Below are 26,219 nucleotides of genomic sequence, written 5' to 3'. Positions count from 1 at the left end.
GTTCATAACAAACAGGACAGTGTACTCAATAATAAGTCGTCCGAATGTCAAATACAGTAGAACAATGACTTCTTTGGACTCAAATGCCATACCTTTGGTCATAAATTGCACAGCAGAGAAAAATTTCCTCACTGTCATGGACATATAATGTTCAAAGGCCAGATTATTGTCTACCGCTGACCCCAAGAACCTGACTACTTGGTCAATGCTTATGGGCATGTAGACAATATGGCAGTTAACAGGGATGTCTGACATCCAGAAGGGATACTATTATGCATTTAGATTTAGTCCACAGCACCACTTATTTGTTTGTGTCCACCCCGTGTGTGGAGAACATCTGTGTCACTGAGGGATTCTATGACTCCTAATTTGCAAACGTCTGTACAGCTGGTCAGCTAGAATCTCTTGACATTGGAAAGAAAATTTCATTTTCACTTCCGAACTATTTTGGCATGTGGTGGCATATAGGTTCATGGATTGGTACTAGGCTATCGGCCCTAGGGCCTATACAAGCCTAGCCATAAAAATTCCCTAGCTATTTCTTCCCAGATTATTTACTTCTCTGGACCCCTGTCTAGCAGGGTGACTGACGTGATCCCCGGGGTGAATTTCCTATCTCCCATCCAATCGTCAAGGTTCCTTTTGAAGAGGACCAAAGAGATGCTCTGCTTGACATGTATGGGCAGTCTGTTCCAGAGTCTGGAGAGTCTCTGGATCAGGAACCTATCCCTCCAGCATGTTTTGTTCATTGTGATGACAAGGTTTAGATCCCTGGAGCATGTGGCTCTGACAGACTGGGATTTCTTTAAGTGTAGCATGTCCAACAGCTCTGGGTTTGACATGGCCTTGTATGTTAAGCAGAGATTGCCTCTGAGTAGACGATATGTGACAGAGTATGGCTGGAGTTTTTTAGAAGCTCAGCATAGGGCATCTGCTTTAGGCCTGTGATTTTTTTAGTGAGGTATTTCTGTGGCCTTTCCAGTTGTTGCAGATAGAAGGATTTCCTGACTGTTGTGGCAATGTAGTTGCCGAAGGTGAGACCACTATCCTCCCGTGTCCCTAAGTCTCTTATCACACTTTCGGTGTTTAGTGTACTGCCACCTTTGTGGTAATTCATGGGTACATGTTTTTTCCCAAAGGGGATAACTATACATTTCTTGGCATTGAGCTTGAGCCCATGGCTCTGACACCAAGCATCTGTTTCTGTAAGGCCCTTGTGTGGAATATCCACATCATTTGTGGATTCAATAATGGCTCCCAGTTTGCAGTCATCTGCGAACTCTGTTAGCCAGAGTCCCTTAGTGTTGGCCTGTACTTCAGAGAAGTAGATGCCAAACAAGAGCGGTCCCAGGACTGAACCCTGAGGTAGTCCATGTGTCACTTGCCTGGAGCTGGACTTGGAGATGGCTACTTTTACAGTGTAGGTTCTGTCAGTAAGCCAGTTGGCAACCCATCGAGTGACGTAGGGATTAATGCCCAGCCTAGTAAGTTTATCTATGATTCCAGAGTGGGGGATGGTGTCAAAGGCCTTTGTCGAGGTCCAGATAGGCTGTGTGGACCGCCTTCCTCTTGTCCACAGCTCTGGAGACTGATTCAAAGAAGTCAATCTGGTTCAGGAGACAAGATCGGCCCTTCACAAACCCAAACTGGGTGGGGTCCAGTGTTTGAAGGTTGCCAGTGTCTTTGTTTATAAGTTCCATGATAGTACGTTCCATGGCCTTGCAGGTCAGGCTCATCAGACTCATGGGGCGGTAGTTCCCAGGATCCAAGGTGGATCCCCCCTTGTGGAGTGGGATAACATGTAGCTGTGAGCCACTAGTGGGTATTTTAGATTTCTTGGTGATGTCGTTATTTGGAAAGGGACCCCTAACCAGTGGTTAAAATACAAGAAAGTGTTTGATGTAGCTACTGAAATTTTGTCTTTTGCATACCAGTTAAGACATGAAAGTACTGATTATTTAGACATCACTATAGGGAAATACATTAAATTAATGAAATATACTTCAAATATTTTTATAAAGGCAACTTTTTCCAATTCATACTTACATTATGATATTTGTCATCCCTATTTTCCCAAGAAATGCATAGTCAGAGGCCAAATGGTCAATTTGTCTAGACTTATTAGTGGTGATCACAACTTCATTCGTAAGATTGACTATCTAATCACCTTGCTTACCGCACAAGGTTATCCCAATAGTCTTTTAACAGAAATCAAGCAAGAAGTAGTCAGAGGTAGATCTTCTAGGTTTTGTCCACTGCTAGGACATGCTAACACTTCTGTTAAGACATTAACATTACACACTCTACATTCCAGTAATAAGAGAGTCAACAACAATCTGCTCTGTATTTTACCTTATGCTAATGATACTTACAAAGATGTTAGCATTCTTTGAGACAACTGGAATACAATTTTTACTAATGAAATTAAGGCTAGACTTGGTGGTTTCCCTCGAGTAGTGTTTAGTAAAAGCAGAAATCTTAAGAACTTATTACAAGCACAGATATATGTCCAGATGTGGTCATTGTAAACAATTAGTAAAAAAAATTACAAGAAAATCCTAGCCAAGCTGGAGTTTCGACTGTGCGATTCCTTAAAACCTCTTGTAAAAGGGGATAATTGGATATATATGCACATGACCCCTTAAGGACATCAGGGTGTACATTACAGGGAAATAGCAGACCTTCTGGGCAGTTCATTATTTCCATTGTAATACCCACCCACCCTGTCAGCCATTATCACAGTGTAAGTAATCAGATTTACACTGAAAATGTTAACACTTTCTTACCTGGCTCGAGTTCTTAAAGAATTATTCCTTACACATGGCAGGCTGAACTTTACAAAGAACTATTATTTAATGCACAAATCACACACTGTACTGTATTGCATCTTGTGTTTGTTCCTTGACAAACGGCAGGTTGTTGTTTTTATGCTACTAAATCTTTCATTTTAATGTAAGCAAATGTGACAACATCAATGCTAATTACAGTGTTTCGCTTATGTTGCTTAATTTGCATTTTGCTAGACAAGTATCTTAAACAAAAACAAGCCTTTCTTTTTCTGATATGTCAGAACAGTGATCCAGAGCTACCATTAAACTCATTCCTTTATTTATGGGCAGTCGGGTAAAACATGTGTCGCAGTTCCATTTTGTTTGTTTGATGATCCAACAAGATGAAATGATTCATTACTTTTAGGTATATGGCTCCCCTGAGACCAAATGAAAGCAGAATCAGGTTAACTCAGCAGATTTTCAAGTGCATGTCATTATGTCTTTCGTTAGTTAACGCTTCTGTTTTTTTTTTTTTTTTTTTTTGTCTCTCTTTGCTAATGAGCTTTATAACCTATTTATGCAATGAAAACGGAGATGCTGTTAAAATCATGGCTGTCATTGCAAGAAAAAGGATAGTTTCCAAAAGCAAAGCGACCTTTCAGCTTAGTAAACAAAGTAATAGATTATCTTCTACTCTCTTACAAGGAGGGCTGTATATCGCAAATGTGAAAGATGTAAGGTTGTAACATCACTCCACAGAGAAATTACTACAGAATCAAAAGAGTAAAGGAAAAGCTTTCAATAAAACAAGGAAACACTCGATAAATATAGTTGTGTGTGTTAGGGCTCAATTAACATTGTAGATGACCCAGTTAGCTGCAAGACCATTGCAGAGTTTCAGATAATACTGCTGATCACTATTTGGGTGAGAACTGAAGCAATGAAAACAACATCAGAAAATACAGCTTTTTATTGTCTGCAGGGCCATCACTCCCACTCAACCCCTACAGTTAAACTGTGGGGGCTGCACAATCAGTAAAACGAACAATGTCCCTGCGTTTTACCAGTCTTTTGTATATCTATCTGTCTGTCTATCTATCTATCTATCTATCTATCTATCTATCTATCTATCTGTCCCTGTGTTTGTGTGCATGTCACACTATCAAAAAATAAACAGATCAAATGACAAGTGATCAAACACAAGCTGTCGATCACCAGCCACAGAGAAACACATTAGCATTGTTTTATGCTATTTAATCTGATATTTTCGGAAAGTGCTCTGTAATTTAAGGTTGTTTGAAGTCTGCCATGGGTATGGCACTCCACATCTCAGAGGTATTAATAACTTAACTGAGCTAAACATAAGGAGTTATTTTAGACTAACATTTGTCTGGACCCTCCTCTCAGACCAGTTTGAGAATGTGACCCCCCAGAAAACATGGTGTTAACAAGGGCATACAAGCTTTGCTATTCTCTCTGGATGAAGGGGGGGAGGGCAGCTATCTCATGTGACAGAGACTGAGTACTTAGGGTCTTGTTCATGAGGGGTATAGAGTATCAGGATAGTAAACAGAGGATTGGCATAGTAGTCCCACTCCTCCAGGCATTATACCAGACAGTGGCAGTAAGGCACACCTGTTAATCTGAGACCTTATCCCTACCTATGACCATGAGTCTGGGTAGTAACCAAGGTGATATGATTACAGATACAAGAGGCAGGAGTGAGGTTTCTTCACAGGGTAACTTAACTCAATGTCTGTAGATTCACAGATTCATACACTGTTACTAGGCTAATGACCCAGGGGGCCTTTCTCAGCCTAACCAAGCTTTCCTGAAAGAACAATGATGTCCTGCATCCAAAGAGGACATTGAGAGCCAGGCATTTAGAAGCTACTTCTGTCCATAAGGGACATGGGTGACAGGCCTGGTGTAAATTTCCTATTCCCCATCCACTGGTCTAGGTTGTGCTTAAACTGGGTAATAGATGACTCAGCTTCTAATGATTTGGAAGCCTGTTCCATAGGAACGACAGTCTGTAGAACACATATCTGTCTTTCCATGCATGTTCTGTTTAAGTGACAGACAAAATTCATGTCCCTAATCCTTGTATTTCTGGTACTCTTTGACTTATGAATATGTAAGAGATTCATACATGTGGGGTTTGAGGATGACTTGTAAGCTAGGCATAGATCGCCTCTCAACAGTCTATAGGAGACTGAGCAGAGGGAAAAGGCTTTAAGGTGCTCTGCATAAGGCAGGTTTGTTGTGCCTTGAATTCTTTTTGTCAGGGACCTTTAACGTCACACTAGTTGCTCCATATGTCTGTTTGGGTATATACCAAAGGAAGAATTGTACTCTATGATTGGTCTGAGAAGGGCAGACTACAGTAGGACAATGACCTCTTTGGACCTAGATGCCATGTCCTTATATAATTTGTGCAACAGAAAAGGATTTCCTCACCACTGTGGCCACATGGTGGTCGAAGTTAAGGCTACTGTCTACGTGTGTACCCAGATCCCTGACCATTGGAATTAAAAATGTATTATCACCATGACAGACTGTGGTGGTTGGCAATTCAAGAGGACCTCAAAATGTGGCCAGCACTGCTTTGGGTTGAGAATAGTCAGTTAAGGTGGTTTGAGCACCTTGTGTGGGTTCCCCCTAGTGCATAATGTGAAGTATACAGACCATAGCCCCCCATGGGGAGAGGTTCCATATAGACCAAGCTCATGATGGATACATTATAGCAATCAGCTTGCCTGGAAATTCCTGGGATGCCACAGGATCAGCTGCAGACTATTGTTGGGGTTAAAGAAGTCTGGGGTACATTGCTCAGTGAACTACTGCTACAAATTTCTCTAGGACAAGAAGCTGAGAAGTGATGAGGTTTTGGGGTTTTAATTTTTTTCTTGCTGCACTTTTGCATTTCTAAATGGAGAGAGCTATGGTATTTATTTTCATTTTTCTATGTCATTTATGAGTATTTATGTTTTAGATGGATTATTTTTACTGACTGTAGTGTGGCTTTCGTTGAGGGTTTCCTTCTTCTTTTTAGCTAGATTTCTTCATCCAAGGACATTCAGCACAGAAACAATAACAGGCTCGATGTATAGACCTGGATTTTTTTGATTTGTCAGTTTTTTTTAATCTAATTTATTATTTATTTTGCTTTTGCAACAGATGCCTGCAAAGACAAAGGTTGGGTGTGGAGTTTAATGAAGTGGTGAGCTGTCCCTGAGTGGAACATTCTAGAGGTAGTTAGCATGATTAGTTTCTCAGGGCTTGTGGAGATTCTTTTTTTTTTTTTGATCAGTACAAGTATAACATGTGATCATTAAAAAAAGATGGAAGGGCTGAATACTTTCCAAATGTGCTATAGTACATTTTCTATTGTGGACGAGTAACGTCCTGTTGATTAATTTTACTGACTGCAGTGTGGCTTTTGTGTGCAAGTGTGTGTGTTTGCTGCTTGTGTGAATATGCTTGTATATGAGCATCTGTGTGTGTGTGTGTGTGTGTGTGTGTGTGTGTGTGTGTGTGTGTGTGTGTGTGTGTGTGTGTGTGTGTGTATGTATGTGTGGTTTGAAGTCTCATGTCAATTTTTGACAACCATTTTGTGTGACTTTCTTTGGGGATTAGGTTAGTGTCTCTTACTTTTTTTAAATTCTAAATTCTGATTTGTGTTTTTTTTACTGTGACTGCCTTGAGTTATTGGTTAGTACTTAATTTACTTGCTAGGTCTGAAGTTTAGTTTAATTTAGTTTAGTTGCTAGGTCTGAAGTTTTTTTATTTTGCAGCTGCTATAATCCTGGTTTGTCTTTGTGACCTCTTTCTTTTTTTATTAGATTTGATAATTTGTAATATTTATGTGCATTTTGATTGCATTTTCATAGTTTTGGTAGATACAGTACATTTTTTATGTTGTGGTGAATTTCGTTTCTTTAATTCTCATTAAGTAAATTGGCTAATTAATTGTGGCTAATTGATGGTCTAAATAGAGTGCACAATTGGTCACTGACAAATATGCACATACATAGATTTGGTCAGGTTTTCTTTTAGGTTCATATGTAGATAGTAGGCTATCTGCCCTAGGGCATTTATAAGCCTAGCCAGAGCATATGTAGATAGTAGGCTATCTGCCCTAGGGCATTTATAAGCCTAGCCAGAGTGTATTTGGCTTCCACCTCCCTATTAGATTAGCCTACTGTGCCTCTGTAAAGTAGGTCACAGAAGGTACCCTTTTAATATTAGTTTACTGTGCCTCTGTCTAGCAGAGACACAGGAGAGATCCCAGGGGTGAATTTCCCATCCACGCATCCAAATTTCGCTTGAAGAGGGTCAGCAAGGGGCTATGTCTAACATGAATTGGGATTCTATTCCAGAGTGAGGGGAGCCTTTGGGAAATAAATCTGTCCCTCCAGCATGTCCTATTTATTTTTGTGCTGAGGTTTAGGTCCCTGGAGCGTGTAGCTCTAAGGGACTTGGATTTTTTGAGGTGGAGCATGTCCATTAATTCTGGGTTTGACATGGCTTTGTACGTCAGGCATAGATCGCCTCTGAGCAGGCGGTAAGCAACTGAGTAGAGCTGGAGTTTCTTTAGTCGAGCTGCATAGGACATCTGTTTGTAGCCCATGATCCTCTTGGTGAGGTACTTTTGGGGTCTCTCCAGTTGCTGCAGGTGTAGGGTAAGGTACATCCCAAAAGGGGCATTGTATTCAATTATGGGCCTGATGAGTGATGAGTAGAGGGGCACAATGACCTCTCTTGATCTAGATGCGAACTCTTTCATGGTAAGGTGGGCTATATAGAAGGTCTTTCTAACCACTTTGGCAACGTGATTATCAAAGGAGAGATTACTATCTACGTTGGTCCCCAAATCTCTAATTACTTCTTCTAATGGATTGCCACCTATGTGGTAATTTGTGGGCACCTTGTTTTTCCCAAAGGGGATGACTATGCACTTTTTAGCATTTAGCTTGAGGCCGTGGCTCTGGCACCAAGCATCCATCTCTGTGAGACCCTTTTGGAGGATGCTTGTTTCAGCTGGAGATTCGATTATGGCCCCCAGTTTGCAGTCATGTCAGCCATAATCCCCTGGTGTTAACCTGAACCTCAGAGAAGTATATACCAAACAAGAGAGGTCCCAGAACTGAGCTCTGTGGGATGCCACTTGTAACTGGTTTGGATTCGGACATGGCACCTGTGATTCTGACCATGTGGGTTCTATCTCTGAGCCAGTTTGCAACCCATCTTGTGATATAGGGGTTGATATTTAAGCTGGTAAGCTTATTTATGATGCCAGGTCCAGGTAGGCTGTGTGGACTACCTTGCCCTCATCTATGGCTTTGGTAACTGTTTCAAAGAAATCAACTAGGTTTAAGAGGCAAGATCTGCCCTTACAAAGCCGAATTGGGTAAGCTCCAGTGTCTGGAGGTTCCCCATGTCTTTGTTTATGAGTTCCATGATACCATAGCTTTACAAACCAGACTAGTCAGGCTTATGGGGGCACCACCTTTGTGGAGTGGGACCACTGTAGCTGTACGCCATTCTTTGGGTACATATCCTGTAGTAAGGCTAAGTTTGAACAGTGACTTAATGTGAGGGTTCAGTTCTTCTTGGAGCTCATGTAAGACACAGCCTGGGACACGTCCATTCCATAGATGCTGTGTTTTTTTTGCTTGAGAGGGCAGCTTTCACCTGTGCATCTGTGATGTCAGGGAGGTTACATTCAGTTGGGATAGACTGAATCTGTCTGCCAGGATGTTAGCTATGTCTGTAGGTTCGGTATATTTTGTACCGTTATGCAACAATTCAGAGCATATCTGGGAGTTTCCACCCATGTTTCTGACATAACTAAAGAAGGCCTTGTGATTATCTTTAGTGTCTAGGGCAATTTTCTTTTCGAAAATGGCCTTTGATGATTTTATGAGGGATCAAGTTTCTTGCTAATACTGATCAGAGATGCCTTGGGATTTTGCTCTGTCATGTAGTAGCTTCCTCCTTCTGTTGTATAGCTTATTTATGGCCGGGATTCACCAGACAGATCTCCTGTTTTTGGAGGAGTGAGTCTTGGTTTTATTTGGGATCCATGCATTCCTACAGGTGCTCATAGAATGCATTTGTAAAGGATTCTTGGGCTGTATTATCCTCTGGCCCAGGGGCTTTGAAGGATTCCACCTCAGTCTTGAGAAGTGCAAAGTTGGCTTTGGAGAAATTCTTTACAGTGATTTCCTTGGCTGGGGGTGGGGATGGGATATGGATGTCCAGGGAAATTTGTTTATGGTCTGATCTTACCAATGAGGGGTTTACCTCTGGTGTGGAACATAGAGTCCCCATGTTGGTGATGACCAGGTCCAATATGTTGTTCCCTCTTGTGGGAGTGGTGACCAGTTGTTCCATTTAGAGTTTATAAATTCAAGGAACCGTTGGGTGTTTGGGCTTGAGTAGTTTTCCCAGTCAATGTTTGGTTAGTTGAAGTCACGCAATAACATAGTGTTTGGAGAGACCTTCATATTCTCCAGTGTTCTCAGGAATGCCAAGTGGGGTTCTTGTAATAGGGAGGGTGTTCTGTAGCAGGCTACAAACTGAAAGGCAGTTTTGCCTGCTGTTAGTTGCACATGGATGGTTTCCAATGCTTCGTGCAGTGCCACTAACCTGGAGGTGTAAGTATCTTTGATGAATATAGATCCTCCAACTTTTGCTTCGGTCCGAGTTTTGGGGCCGAAAAGCATGGTATGAGTTATAACCTGATAGTGCTGGGGTGCTCTCAGGAGTCTTGAACCAGGTTTCTGTTACTGCACAGACATCGATTTTCTCCATACTGAGGAGAGTCTTGAGTGCATGCATCTTGAGGTTTAGACTTTGAGTAGCATTACCTTTAGTTTTTTTATCTTTGGGTTGTCTATGGAGGTGGGTCTGTCCTTTGAGCCTTGCCTAAAAAAGGAACTATGGGGGTATACAAAAGCCTAAGGGTGACAGGTGCAAGCCGCCCCTGGCTTGTCCAGCATGTCATCCCAGGCTGACAGACACTAGATCCCCTTTGAATGACACCAATACTTTAGCCAATTGTTGAAACTGATAATTTTGTCTTTATACTGTGGCATCATTCTTGGTGAGAGCAAGATGCTACTCAAGGTCAGGGACATACCAGCCTGGGCTACATAGCATGGACAATGGGAGTGACCTGAGTGCTTGCATTATGTGGTGGATCCTGGCACCCGACAGGCAGCTTACAGTGACCTTCTCCTTGTTCAGTCTGGTGAGTGGGAAGTCAGTGTGCCGGACAATAGAGTCCCCTATAACAAGTGTATTTGGTGTGTTGTTTGGCCTTATGGGCTGTGACTGTGAGGCACACTGATTTTGTGAGATATGTGATTTGTGGGTATTGTTGAGGGGTGGCTGTTGCTTGGATATCTGCTTAGCAGGTCTTTGCTGTTTAGGCAGATTTTTATTTAGAGCCTCTGAGTATGTTTTTGTGTGTTTATGTGTTGGGTATGCAGATGCAATAGGTCTGTGTGAGACTGGATTTGTGGTGTGGGTGGTTACCTTTTCCTCCTGACTGACTGTGCCAGTCTTGGGTTGAGAGAGATCTGCCTCCAGTTTGGCTGTGTAACTGCATCTCTCACATGTATTAGAGTTTGTTGGAAGGAGGAGAGGGTTGTCTGTGTACATAAGGCAATTGTAACATTGCCTCAAAATTCCCAGATTCACAAACTGGACTGGAGAGTAACCTTGAAACTGACCCTTGGACATACCAGATTAGTATAGGGAACTGTTTTTTTTACTGATCAGATTAGGGAAGGAAACAGATTTTTCACTTGATCAGGAAGGACCAGTTGGGAGTCTAATACTTATGAGAAGTCAAGGAGGGTGTAGTGCTTTAGTTAGTTAGTGTTTCCTTATAAGAGCTGAGTAAGTGCTAGCTCTCTGACCTTGTAGATTTTGTATCCCACTTTCTTAATTTTTTAATACATCTGTTTCCAAGTAAAAATATATTCTTCACTATGAGAATGAGGCCATGACTTTGTTAACAGCTTAGAACCTCCCCACTTTTGCATTCCTGTTATACATATGATTATGAGCTTTCTGACTTCTTTTACATGCATGCCATCAATAGGCATGCCTGTTGTTATTCCTATCTATACTTCAGCAATCTGTCCTATGATACTTCAGAAATGCTACCCACCTATTCACATGGTTAAGTCCAATAAACCCTAGGGCATCATGATTAGTGTAAATTTTGCAGTGAGATCCCAGTGGAGAACTATAGTGCTTGCCTGATGACAAACATCAGATGGACAGGTTTGGTCTTCCAGCTGTTTGTATTTTGATCAACAAACCAGTACAGTGTGTTCCTGAAAATATTTATTAAAATGCTCCAGTAAGCCATCTGCTTGCAAGTGATGGGCTGAGTTGCCAACCTGTTTAATATGTAACAATAGGAATAGATAACTTATGACCTTGCACATAATTTGGAATCTTTGGTCTGTTAAAATTTCCTTTTAGGATTTCCATTCTGGTTACTTTTAAAAACCATCAAAGGGATTACAGGCTGAATTTTACTTGTAAAAGGCTTCTCTGTATAACAAAAATCTTCTGAATTTGTAGCAACAATCTTTTAAGTCAGCAAGCTTAGTTTTTTAAGGCAGTAAATATGGAAAGAAGTCAGCAGTAGCAATGCCTTCAGTTCTGTTAAGGTATCACAAACATTAGCAAATTCTTCAGCACGCTTCACCACAGCTCCCCCAGGATCCATGATCGGTCCTCTGCTTTTGTCAGTATTTATTGATTTAAATGAAGACCTTGGACTTGGTTTCACAATATATGCAGATGATATTGTCATCCACCAAGCCAGTAAATCACCTAAAATTCTACAGGCAAGCTTCAGAAATCTATACCAGTTGCCATCTAGCAACATGGTTAGTCTAAATCCTAAAATCTGAATTTAATCCCAAATTCTAAATATCTAAATTTTATTAATTTTTTATAATAATTTTTTATAAATACATTAAATTTATTTAAACAAATAAATCAAACAAAGACAAATGCAATGCTATTTCCATCCATCCAAAAAAGCAGCTACCCTGCCTAGTGTCATACTTAGAGACCCTGAGGACAATCTTGTCCAAAATGTCACTAAATAGAAATGCTGAGGCATAGTACTGATCCCTCAGTGTCACTCACTGTCCATACTAATTATATTACAAAGTGATTTCACATCTCATATACTGTTACAACATCTCTCATCCAATTTATCCATCAGCCAAAAGAGAAGGTACTAAACATGTTCTCCTACCTAAAGTTGAATGCAGACTGGTCTTACTTGCTCTACACTCAGTCTACAATACAAATAAGAGCCACACTGTGTAAATAATAGTTTTGGATTTGTTTTATTGGCTAACCCCCTCACTCACCATTGCGACCTCATTAAAGAACTCTATTGACTGTCTGGTACTCACAAGGCATCATTTCTATTCAGCTGCCCGTTATTTAAACATTAAAACTAGGATGCTGCCCTCTTGTAACATCAAAGCTACAATTTATGGAAGAAGCTTACTCTTTAAAAAGTAGCAATGAAGACCATAGTGCACTGATCACCCCCCCCCGCCCCCCTAAAATAAAACTGATGAAAAGGCAATTTCAAGACTAGGTTATGCAACCTGGAATTATCTACTTGAAATTTAGGTTTTTTTAAAACTTGAGGACTTTAAAGTAAACCTGTGTAAGCAAAAATGTAGGTTCTTTTGACAATTAAGGAATTTAAAGCAACTCTATGGAAGTATCTTATCAATGAAGCTACCTGCAAATGTTCTAAGGGGAGTGACTAATCACCCCGTGTGTAACAGCCATCAGCTTTACTTTTACTCAACAATACAGAGCATAATCTATATTGACCAAAGTACTTTCACAGTTGATAAGTAAATCCTGTACATAGCCTGCCTGCCTAATTGAATGCTATCTGTTAATTCAGCCTGCCTGTCTAATTGAATGCTATCTGTTAATTCAGCCTGCCTGTCTAATTGAATGCTATCTGTTAATTCAGCCTGCCTGTCTAATTGAATGCTATCTGTTAATTCAGCCTGCCTGTCTAATTGAATGCTATCTGTTAATTCAGCCTGCCTGTCTAATTGAATGCTATCTGTTAATTCAGCCTGCCTGTCTAATTGAATGCTATCTGTTAATTCAGCCTGCCTGTCTAATTGAATGCTATCTGTTAATTCAGCCTGCCTGTCTAATTGAATGCCATCTGTTAATTCTTTAAATAGCACACATAGCTGTATAAATATCTCCCCAGGAGGCTAGGTTGTGGTCAAAAAGGCTTAATCGAACCAGCCCACCTATACAGTTAACATATGTATATAACTAAATAAATAAAGTAAGTAGGTAAGTAAGTACAGTGTAATAATCATATTCCACCCAAGGCAATAAGTTAGATTCAGACAAATGGATGAGAAGTACACCTCTGCAGGTGCATTGAACTTGCCACACTGATGGTTTACAGTGGGCAGAAGAAATACACAGACTGTGACTTTATGACACTGTCTGGAAAGTTCTCAAGTGTGTTTTTTGTGCACTGCAAAGTACAGGAATCAAAATCAATGACCAGAAAAGCTGGGAGTGTGGCCTAATGGTTAAGGTGTTTGCCTTACAAGCACAAAGTACAGAGTTTGAGCCCCACAAGGGGTAATTGGCTAGGCTTAAAATGGCTTGAAAGGGCAATTAGCCTAGTACTAATCTATGAACTTAGAAGTAAATTCTTCTTTCTAGATGCAGTGAGGACCTCAGACTAAAACAATATATCACAGATTTAAAATATATGAAAAAATCTCTCATGGGCTCTTATTGTGTACATGTGTTATTGCATAAACAACTGGATATTTACTTGTGTAAGATAATAAAAATGACATCTAGTGCAGTAAGTCTGATGTACTGTACATATATTATTAGCTATATGGATATATGCAGTATATAAATACTCCATTACAGAGATATTAAAATCACCAAAAAGTGACAAACTACAGATGTAGCTCAGTAATATAATTGCATTATCTAAAAGGCAATTTATTTTTTTTAATTTCTGTTATGTTACAGCAATAAATAACACACATGACTGGGAAATGCAGGTTTAACCACAACTCCCTTTGTTCAACCACAAGGGATTTACCCTTGTGACCACCACCATAAACCAGTCATGGGTAAACGCAGTAGCATAATCTTAGGAACATAATCTTAATCTGAACTGGTCAATGCATAAAAATCATTGCAGAACAAACTTGATCAGGTTTCTGCATTTGTTTATGAACTATTGGGTATCAAGCATTTTTTTTTGAATGGAACTCTTTTGCACTGCTCAAAACATTATATCAGATGGTGCAGTGGTAGTGTTGTCACCTTATAGTGAAAGGTTCTCTGGTTTGATTCTTGGCTGGGGCGCCTTCTGTCTGGAGTCTGCATATTTATGTGGGTTTTCTCTGTGTTTTCTGATTTCCTCCCACATTACAAAGACATGCATCAGGAGCATTTTTGCCTCCGCTGAAAATTGGCTTTGTTCCAAGTCAGACTTTCACGGTTAACAAATGTTAAATAAAAAAGAATACTTTTTGATTTTTTTTTTTAGGTATAGAAAATAATTCTTTTTTATGATATAATTTTGTTACATTAGTATTACAAGCAGCAATGATTTAACTCCACTGAAGTACACTGCACTCCTTTGGTATATAAAACTTAGTATAAACCATCAACTAGTATAACCACTTCATTGAAACAAAATAGTATATTTCACTGGATATTTTAAGTAATGCTTATTACATCATCTTGTAGCAGAGTGACAAATAATAACTAAACCATTTCTTTATCATTTCAATAATAACACACTACAAATTAAATAAAATGAACTTTTTGAAAAGGTCAGTTAAGCAAAAGATGAAGCCAAAATGGCATACCTCGTCCTGGCCAAAGCTTTTGACACAATTCCCAACTCATGTTTTTTGCTTATTTCTGAGTTATTCATAGCACTTTTATTTTACTCACTGTGTGTGAGGTATTAAGTAGAATTTTCTACAATTGCTAAGCATCTAGTTGGGTTTGTTTGTTCTGATTTTTGTTTCCCACACTCCCTCCCTATTGGTATCCTGTTTTTTTACTTGGTGGCTTTGCAGTTGCCCGCCCCTACTGTAAATTTGATCTGGGACACTCCTCCCAGTCTAGTGTCATTACCTCATTCTACCTAATCCAGGGAGAACATTTGAGAAGGCCAACCCAGTTAGATTTTGCTCCTCCTTTCCCCTTTCCACTTTACACAAAAAAAAGCTTGTTTCCTGCCTTTCCTGTTAAGTTGCCTAGTCCAGATACAGATTTGCACTATCCAAGACTGCTTGTAAGCTTCTGAGCCCCCAAGCCTTTCTGTGTTGGAGGGAAGCCTTCTAGCTTAATTTTGTTTCTTAGAACTAGCCAGTTTTATAGTTTTAGCACTCAAATCTGTTTCTTTGAGCTCAGCACTTGTTCAGAACTCATTGTAAGCACTAAACAAGCTACAAATTACTACAGCACTCAACTTTCTTCACTTGTCTAGAGGAAAACAGTTTTTAGTACTTAATAAATAAGCACCTATCCAGGCATGTCTAAGGGTCAGCTCCCGGTGTTTTCTCCTGTCTACCTGATGAATCTGGGCATCTTGAGGCAATGCAGCAATTGCCTCATATACACAGACAACCCTCTCCTCCTACCACCCAACACTACAACCTGTGAGAGATGCACATACAACCAAACTGGAAGCAAAGCTCTCTTCACCCAAGACTGGACTAGACAGTCAAGAAGAGAAGGTAAACAATTGCACCACACCACATTCATCACATAGTCCCTCAAAACCTACACCACCAAAACACACACATAGAAACACAAAACACACACCTACATTCATGGAGGTTCTCAAAAAAAATCTGCCCAAGCAACACGGACCTCCATTGCAGAAACGCAAGCAACCTCCACCCCCAACACAACCCAAATGACACAAAGCACACAAACTCAGTGTGCCACTCAACCACAGTCCATGAGGCATAACAACGTACCTAACACTCTAGTCATAGGTGACTCTATAGTCAGGCACACTGATGTTCCACACACCAGGCTAAACAAGGAGAAAGTCACTGTCAGCTGCCTGTCAGGTGCCAGGATCTGCCACATAATGCATGCACTCAGGTCAATCCACAGCAAGTACAAATATGACTCTGTCATTGTCCATGTTGGTGTGAATGACCTGAGAAGTACCTCCCTGGACTACATGAAAAGAGACATGGAGGAGCTTTCTGATCTTGTAGCCCAGGCAGGTATGACCCTAGCCTTGAGTAGCATCCTGCCATCACCCAGAATGATTCCACAGTACAAGGATAAAATGATTGACTTCAACAATTGGCTAAGCTTCTGGTGTCATTCTAAGGGGATCCAGTATCTGTCTGCCTGGAATGACATGATCGACAAACCACGATGCTTTGCCAGAGATGGTCTGCACCTGTCACCCTTGGAATTCAGGATACTGGCTAAGGCTCTTGCCACCCCTATAGTGCCTTTTTAGGCAAAATTCAAATGACAAATTCACCACCATAACAGGTACAACCAAGCAAAATCTGAGGGTAATGCTACTCAATGCTAGAAGTCTAAACCTCAAAATGCACTCACTCGAGGCACTCCTTAAAATGGAGAACATCAACATCTGTGCAGTGACAGAGAGCTGGTTCAAGGCTCCAGAGAGCACCGATGTATTACCAGGCTATAATTCATACCACACCTTTTGGCCACCTAACTTGGACCGAAGCACTACAGGCGGAAGCGTGTCCATATTCATTAAGGATATCCACACCTCCAGGCTAGTTGCTCAGCATAATGCATCTGAGATTATCCAAGTGCAACTAACTCTGGGCAAGACCGCAATGCAAATTGTAGGTTTCTACAGATCCCCCACCATGTCCCAGGATTCTCACTCCTCATTTCTTGATACACTGGAAAATATTAGGGTACAACCTAACACCCTAATAATGGGCGATTTCAACTACCCCACCATTAACCGGGAAAACTACTCATGTACCAACTCTTGTGCTCAACGTTTTCTGGAATTTATAAATTCCAATACCTTGGATCAACTTATCCACACCCCCATCAGGGGCAGCAATATCCTAGACCTGGTCATTACCAACATGGGCAACCGGTGTTCCACACCAGAGGTCAATTCCTCGTTGGTCAGATCCGACCATAAGCAAATCACCCTGGACATCCACATCCCAGCCCCACCCCCCATTAGGAAAACCACTGTAAAAAATTTCTCCATAGCCAATTTCATGCTTCTTAAGACAGAAGTGGCAAACGTCACAACACCCATGCTGATGGACAATAGAGATACGACTGCTGAATCCTACACAGTTGCACTTTATAAGCACTTACACAAGTGCATGGATCGTGCAATCCCTAACAGAACCAAAATGCTATCCTTCAAAAAAAGGAAGCCATTCTGGTGGTCCCTGCTATAAACAAACTCTACAACAGAAGAAAGAAACTATTGCAAAAAAGAATAAAATCCCATGATTGGAGGAACTCCATGGTCAGCCTCAGTAAGAAGCTGAGATCCCTCATAAAATCCTCCAAAGCTAGTTACGAAAACAAAATTGCCACTGATTCTAAAGACAACCACAAAGCATTCTATAGCTATGTCAAGAATCTCAATGGCAATACTCAGATCTGCTCTGAGTTACAGCACAATGGCACTAAATATAGAGAACCAACTGATATTGCCAACATCCTGGCAGATAGGTTCAGTGCAAACTTTACCCCTCTCTTATCCCCTAAAGGGCCCATCTCTATACCGGAAGAATGCAAAGTACCTGTAATTACAGCTGGACAAGTAAAAAACACACTCTCCAAAGCCAAGAACACAGCATCCATGGGACCTGACAACATCCCAGGCTGCGTTCTACATGAACTACATAACGAACTGGCACCCCACCTAAGTACCATGTTCAATCATAGCCTCACCTCAGGCTTTGTGCCCATTGAATGGCGCACAGCAACGGTTATCCCACTCCACAAAGGGGGAGCCACCACAGACCCTGGGAACTACCACCCCATTAGCCTGATGAGCCTGGTCTGCAAGGCTATGGAGCATATCATCATGGAACTTATAAACAATGACATTGGTAATCTCCAAACTCTGGACCCTACCCAGTTCGGGTTTGTAAAAGGCAGATCATGTCTCCTAAACTTAATAGACTTCTTTGAAGCGGTCACCAAAGCTATAAATGAGGGTAAGGTGGTACACACAGCCTATCTAGATCTCGCCCAAGGCTTTCAACACCATCCTCCACTCTTGAATTATAGAGAAACTCACTAAACTAGGTATAAATCCCTATGTCACAAGATGGGTTGCCAACTGGCTCACTGACCGAACCCACACTATGAAAGTAGCAGACTCTAAATCCAACTTCAGAGCAGTAACAAGTGAAGTACCACAGGGTTCAGTCCTAAGTCCTCTCCTGTTTGGTATCTACTTCTCTGAAGTACAAGCTAACACAGAAGGTCATTGGCTAACAAAGTTCCCAGATGACTGCAAACTAGGAGCCATAATCAACACTCCTAATGATGTGGACATCCTACAAAAGGGCCTCACTGAGACAGATGCCTGGTGTCAAAGCCATGGCCTCAACCTCATTGCCAAAATGTGCATTGTCATCCCTTTTGGTAAAAACTCTGTACCCATGAACTACCACATAGGCAGTAGTCTACTTAGCACCAAAAGTGTGATAAGAGACCTTGGGACACAGGTGGACAGTAGTCTCTCCTTTGATAATCACATCACCACAGTAGTCAGGAAATCCTTCTACATGGCACACCTCATCACAAAAGGTTTCTCATCCAGGAAAAAAGAGGTCATTGTTCCACTCTACTCATCACTCATTAGACCCATTATAAAGTACAACGCCCCTTTTGGTATATACCTCACAAGACATCTACAACAACTGGAAAGGCCACAGAAATACTTCACAAAGAGGATTACTGGCCTCATACAGATGCCCTATGCAGACCGTCTCAAAAAACTCCAGCTTTACTCTGTCACATATTGCCTACTCAGAGGCGATCTCTGCCTAACATACAAAGCTATGTCAAACCCAGAGCTGTTGGACATGCTCCACGTAAAGAAATCCCAATCCCTCCGAGCTACACGCTCTAGGGACCTAAACCTTGTCACCACAATAAAAAGAACATGCTGGAGAGATAGATTCCTGTCTCAGAGACTTCCCATACTCTGGTACAAACTACCTATCTATATCAAACAAACCTCCTTATTAGCACTCTTCAAGAAAAATCTTGATGACTGGATGGGAGATAGGTAATTCACCCCGGGGATCACTTCTGTGGCTCTGCTTGACAGGGGCACAGGAAAATTATTTTCTTGGGTGGCAAAAGCCAGGGTACTGTTTGGCTAGGCTTATATAGGCACTAGGGCCAATAGCCGAGTACCTACCTATGAACCTGTGAACCTACTTGATTGCTAAATGGCTTGAAAATAGGATGCAGATAATCAAACTAGGAGATGTTACCCCCACAAAGAGACGAGTCATCACTGGGAGTACCTCAGGGTTCTGTACTGGGACCTCTCCTGTTTGGCATCTACTTTTCTTAAGTGAAAGCCACTTCCGAAGATCTCTAGCTGACGAAGTTTGCAATTCTGAAATGACTTAACCATCCTTCAGGAAGGTTAGCTTCAAATAAATAACTGGTGCCAACAATCATGGTCTGAAACTGAATGCCAAAAAATGCATTATTGTATCATTTGGAAAGTCATCTACCCCAGGAAATACTTCCCTAAGAGCTGATCCAGTTGTTCTGGATTTAGGACCTTATGTGGTCAGTGACCTAAATTTTGACCAACATGTGTCTATTGTTGTAAGAAAGTCCTTCTATATTGCACAGCTTAGAACCTTTTACTCAGGTCTTCTGTCACACAATCCATCCATCTCTTTACTGGATGCCCTTGCTTCTTCTTGAGTTCTTCTAGTCTGTCCGAAATCTGCTTCATCAGATTGTCTTCTGCTTTTCTGAACATGTTCCTGAATCACAGAAATCTGTGACTTTTTCTGCAATAGGAGTGCTTTGACTTCTACTCTTATGTCCTCCTTTCTTCTATTCCACAGTGTCCATCCTACCACCTATCTAAAGCACTTCATCTCCATCACCTCTAACTTCCTTAGCTGTTCTGCCTTTACTGCCCAGGTGTATGTACCATACAGTAGTACTGGTTGCACCACTGTTTTGTACACCTTACTTTTCAGCTTTTCTGGCATTTTCCTGTCATTCACTACTCCTGCCATTCTGCACCAGTTGGCTGCAAACCCTTTGATTCTAACTTTGACCTCCTCATTCAGACTTCCCTTCTTCTCAACCACCCCTCCCAGACACTTGAAGCTGTTAACCTGATCCATTATTTTCCCTTCTATCTCAGTCTCAGGTTCTCTGATTTCCCCCATTTCTTGGCATTACAACAGCCTTATCTGTGCTAATATTCATTCCGTGTGCCTTCAGTTTTGAATTCCATTCCTCTATCATTTGCTGGTTCTCCTCTATGTCACCCAACATCTTGATCATATCTGTGTGACCTCATCTGAACCTGCTGCATTCCCTGACTTCATTTTCCTTAGTGCTGTTCTTACATCTTCTATGGTGGGCTCCTCCTCTTCTTTCATCATAGGCTGTGTCTGCAACTGTACAGCGTCTGTGTGGTTTTCTTCATTCAGAAGCTGCTGGAAGTACTCCTTCCATCTGCCTTTGATGTTCTGTGAACTGGTGAGATGGATGTTGCTGGCATCCCTTATGAAGGGAGTCTGACTGTGCCTTGCAACCTCATATAGTTTCTTTGTGTCATCTACAGAGTCACTTTCTAGAAGCTGGTAGGGTGCATCTGATGGATTGTTCTTTGCTACTGCAACTCCTTTCTTCCCCTCTTCCCTTCTTTCATAGCCTGGTCTGTCTTGTCTAGCTCACACTTTTTATTGCACTCCTTCTTTCTTTGTTTTGATGACTTTCTGGATTTCTGCATCCCACCACCCTTTCCTTATTTACCTTATTTTCATACCTGGCTTCATTACATATCAAGCCCTAGTGGCTTAATGGATAAGGCATTGGCCTTCTAAGCCAAGGATTGTGGGTTCAAGTCCCATCTAGGGTGATATAATCTTGATGCAAGTAAAGCTTTTGGGTGGGAGGTTGGCATAATGGTTAAGGTGTTTACCTTGCAGACACAAGGTGCAGGGTTTAATTCTCATATGGGGGTAACTGGCTAGGCTTAAAATGGCCCACAAGAGCAAATAGCCTAGTACTAATCTAGGAATCTGTTCTGTGGTCTTCACACATGCTGTTTTGAGGTGCTGCCATTTTTCTTCAGCTCCACTTATATCCTCTTTGTCTTGAGTTTATACAACCTTCATCATTTCCTTCAACAGTTATGCTTTCTCTCTCTCCTGTCAACCTCCAGGTCTTCAGCAGAGTGTCTGTTGATTTTAGATCCTTTTCTGACCACTGCTTGCAGCTGACTGTGGCAACCAGTGGTTGTTGCAGTGGGCTGACTTCTTCAATGGGGATGACTTTGGAATCACTGTTTCTATCCCAGTGCCTTTTCCTTTCGTACTAGAAGGAAGACTATCTGAGTTGCATGTTGGCCACTCATGTATGTAATCTTGTGACTGTCTCTATTTCTTAACCATGTGTTACCATTTGGCAGACAGAAGTCTAGAATTTCCTCTCCTTCTTTGCCAGATAGACATCTAGGTTTGTCAGACAGAAGTCTAGATTTGCTATATAGAAGTCAAGATTTGTGTTAATCCTCTGCATTTATTGCCAGACAACTCCATGCATCCATTCATCCATCCATCCATCCATCCATCCATCCATCCATCCATCCATCCATCCATCCATCATTCCATGCTTCAAACCATTCAGCCATAATTCCATCCATCCAGCTAACCATCCATTTCATAAACGCATTGTCCAGAAGACAGCAGCTGTAGTAGAAAGCTGAACAGGATAGACTGACCTTCCTTATCCTCACAATGTCCACATGTGATGCCAGGGTAGGTCAAAGAGAAGTATCATAGAAAACAACATAAATAACATGGATGTAGAACCACTGAAATTGCATTGAAAATCAAGAAGTGATCAAAACATGTTCTTTTTTTCAGTTTCTTTCCATAAATGACCCTGAATGGTGGCCCTGGGCGGTGCAGTGGTAAAGCGTTTAGCATTGTCACCTCACAGCAAGAGGTTCCCTGGTTCTATTCTCTGTTGGGATGCCTTCTGTGCTAAGTCTGCATGTCCTCCCTGCATCCGCATGCGTTTCCTCCAGGTGCTCCGGTTTCCTCCCACATTCCAAAGACATGTGTCTGAAGCATTTCCTCCCACATTCCAAAGACATGTGGCTGAAGCATTTCTCCCTGGGCTTCCACTGAAAATGGGCTTTGTCACAATCAGACTTTCCTACTAAACAAATGTTAAATAAATAAACTTCCATGCTATATGATTTTCGTGCAATTGGTAGTAATTATAGTATCTCTGAATGTACAGGTTTTATATTCTTGACTTTGCAAATGTCTGCATTTGCTTACCTGCATTTACTTTACATGATACATGCATGGCTATCAGTTGTCTTTCATTTTGGTCTCATATTTTTTCCGTTTTCTTAGTGATTTTTTTCTTTTTTTTTTTGGCATGTAATTAAGGAATGCAGCCAGCCAATAATGCCAGACGTTTGATATTTCTTACTCTGAAGTAAATGCATATTGATGCAAAACCTAGTATTCTTTTAATTTTCTAAGAGAACTAGAGTAACATTTAAGAATTGTTCCTGAATTGGGGCCTTTGTCGTCTTATGATTTTTGGCTCTGTCCAGAACTTTTGGGGAATCTAGTTGAGAGATATGGATGAATGTATCTAATTTTGTCAACCTTGTGGCTCTGACCATGCATAAAATGGATGTTTGATCGGTCTACTTACCCAGTGCACAAATAATAATTAAGGAAATAAATAAATAAAGGCAGTATTAAGAAGTAATGTTAGATAATAGACTACTGGACACTGTGGACCAAAACATACCATATAAATGAGAACATAGGTCCTCTTTTTTCCCACAATGCTTTCATAGGATGGTGATTAGAGGTCCTTAATAGCCTTTAAAAATTCAGGTAGATTTATTGGTCAGGGACATATTGGAGCTGGCATGTGATGGGAAGTAATGAGAGGTTGTGCATGATCGCCTTCCACCAGACAGGGGGATGTGGGTAGACAATTCATAATATTCCTGGTGGACACAGTGACAGTGATCAGCCTGGGCCATTAGGATGGCCTGGGTGGGACAACTGTACAAGGGACTAAGGGAGGAACAATGCCATAGAGAGCACTGCGGTGGCTACTAAGCCTACACATACAGATGCTACACACAGGGGAACAGCTGAACCAACCAAAACATTTCCAGGCTAACCTGCATCTCATGTGTGAGCCATCACTGATGAAGGGGTAGTAATGCTGCGCCTACACAGAGTGTAAACACCCTGAAGTAGCAGCATAGGTACCCATGCATTAAAGTGTGAGGGGGTATAGGGGAGACACATTGCTACAAGGGCATGAATACACATATAAACTGCATATATGAAGTGCATAAATTGACTGAAAAAAAGTTGATTTGTCTTATGTAGTTAATGCAGTGCCTCCTAAGTTGTCTATGCAGATATGAAGTGTGATATTACAGAGAATGAAAAACAAAAATGGCTGAACTCACATTTTGCTCAGACTATATTGCATTCAGTATGGCAGCATTAATGAACAAAAAAATGACCTACGATTGCAGGAAATGTTTATAGTGTTAACAAGCTAGATGCTCAGTGGGCTGAGTTTGGGCTCATTTACATCTTGTGGTGCTGGATAATGAGGTTAAATTCTGAAATGAGCCTTTCTCTTTGATTCACTAATGGGTGCAGTACTGCAAGTATCATCTGGGCCATTTACTTTGACTTATGAAATGCAGGTAAGTAATTAAATGGGGTTAACAAAAGATAAGTGTGGCAGGCTATGATTATTTTATGAAACAAATGTCTTAATCAAGCTGGCTTATACTGAATTTATTTCTTTCATGAAGAAAATGAAAGTTTAGGGATACTTTGTTGAAAACAAAATTCTGTATTGCTGTAAAACTGTTACTGGTGGTAAACAGATGTCTAACAAACTTTATGCACTATTTTATAAAATAGTGTCTTAATCAAACCTATGAACAACAAAAAAATTTGAAAAGCCAGATTTAGAACTTGTCAAAAAGGCTTGCACGGCAATGTCCTCATGGTACAAAAACAAAACATGGAAAGTATGCAAATATGTTTCAATGTTATGGAATACACAGCAAATAGCACAACAGATTTAATTGAAGTTGGAATAGGTAATCAACTGTAAAATAGTCCCAATAAAAAGAATAATAAGTATAATCAGCAAAATTTAGGGGACTGTAGCGGTACAAACGTTTCTTCTTATGTAGACAGAGGCATTATCTTGCAGTAAGTATATTCAGAGAAGTTAAGTTGACCTGATATATATATATATATATATATATATATATATATATATATATATATATATATATATATATATATATATATATATATATATATATATATATATATATATATATATGGGTCCCCCTTCATATGATCAAACTTTCAAAAGTTCGACTTTCATATGGCCGAGGCCATATGATCGAACTTTTGAAAGTTAGAACGAGATCTCTATACAACACATAATGGGAAGATTTCCTTTTTCCACACTGTAGTGCGATCTTGGAGTTGGAATATATAAATAGTGGGGGTGTAGTGGGTGCAGGGGAGGCTCCCCCCCCTGCTAGAACTGTTCAGGTAATTTTATTTCTTTTTTTTACTTTTTTTATTAGATGTTCGGACTTTCAAAAGTTCGATGATATGGTCTCGGCCATATGAAAGTTGAACGTTTGAAAGTTAGATCATCTGAAGTAGACCCATACATATATATATGTGTATATATATATATATATATATATATATATATATATATATATATCTATGGGAGCCCTTCATTTGTTTGAACTTTCAAATGTTCAAAACTCATTAGGCCGACACCATATGAGCGAACGTTTGAAAAGCCGACAGATGATAGCAGAGATCCAGTGGGAAATTCCCCTTTCCTGCACTGTAGTGCAATCTCAGAGTGAGAATATTTAAGTAGCAGGGGGGTGTGGGGGCTTGCCCCCCTGCATAACACAGTTTTACTGTATTTATAGGTAGGCCAATGGTGCTATTTTAGGATGTTGGTCTTTCGGAATGTCAATCATATGGTGTCGGCCATATGAAAGTCTGCATTCTGAACAGTCAGCATTCAAAAGTAGACCTGTATATATATATATATATATATATATATATATATATATATATATGTGTGTGTGTGTGTGTGTGTGTGTGTGTGTGTGTGTGTGTGTGTGTGTGTGTGTGTGTACAGAGAGAGAGAGAGAGAGAGAGAGCCCTTTCAGTTGATTGAGTTTTCAGAATCTCAAAATTCATATGATTGAGACCATATAATTGAGTTTTTGAAAAGTTAAAGCTTTTGAATGGAGATCTCGATACAACGAGGATCTGGAAATGTTCCCCTTTTCTTCACTGTAGTGCAGTCTTGTAGTTGGTATATATAATTTTCAGGGGCTGTGGGAGCACCTCACATGGGGGGGTGCAGGTGGGCTTGCCCGCTGCATAAATGTAAAAAAAAAAAGTAGAGTTTTGTGTTGGTTTTTTTTTTGGTGTTCGAATTTTCAGAAATTTGATTATATGGTCTCATCTGTATGAGTTTCTGAAAACTCTATCATCTGACATAGATCCATATTATATATATATATATATATATATATATATATATATATATATATATATATATATACTCGAAATTCTGAAATCTTGAATTTCAGAATCTCAAGCCCATAAAGTGGAAAATCCAAATACCCGAAACCACATAACCGCGAAAGCCTAAATCCCGAAACAACAAAACCATGAAATTCAAACTCTCAACACTTTCAAACACCAATACAACACACACACACTTAACTAAACAAGCACACACACCTACCCTTATTATATGCAGGGGGCAAGCCACTCTGCACCCTCCAAACCCCCCCTACTTAAATATTCTAACTCCAAGGTCGCACTACAACACACATACACACACAAAACAACACCACACACATCACAGTAACATCACAGTAACAACACACACTAACACACACTACAGCCCCTACCTAACACCAACATAAACACTTACCTGAATCCATGAACACAGTGCAACACCAGGACCGTTAATTCAAAATCTCCCGCATTCGAGATTTTAAATTTCAAGCTTCCGTGGTGGCGATAT

The 26,219-nt window shown here is 40.5% G+C and overlaps 1 protein-coding gene and 1 non-coding gene across 2 annotated transcripts in view; both read left to right on the top strand.

Annotated features, from left to right (window-relative positions):
• LOC122808760 overlaps window positions 1-26,219 on the top strand; it is a 1,224,833-nt gene that overhangs the window by 275,859 nt on the left and 922,755 nt on the right. The gene's annotated exons all lie outside the window — the stretch shown is intronic.
• On the top strand, window positions 20,907-20,979 carry TRNAR-UCU. The gene has a single exon. It is a non-coding gene; the product is annotated as a tRNA-Arg (tRNA).

This window comes from Protopterus annectens, chromosome 1.part1 (genome assembly GCF_019279795.1).
Source record: "Protopterus annectens isolate FY-2018-M chromosome 1.part1, PAN1.0, whole genome shotgun sequence".
Classification (NCBI taxonomy): Eukaryota; Metazoa; Chordata; order Ceratodontiformes; family Protopteridae; genus Protopterus; species Protopterus annectens.
The sequence above is the reverse complement of the archived record's forward strand: the minus strand, read 5'-3'. Positions and strand labels throughout refer to the sequence as shown.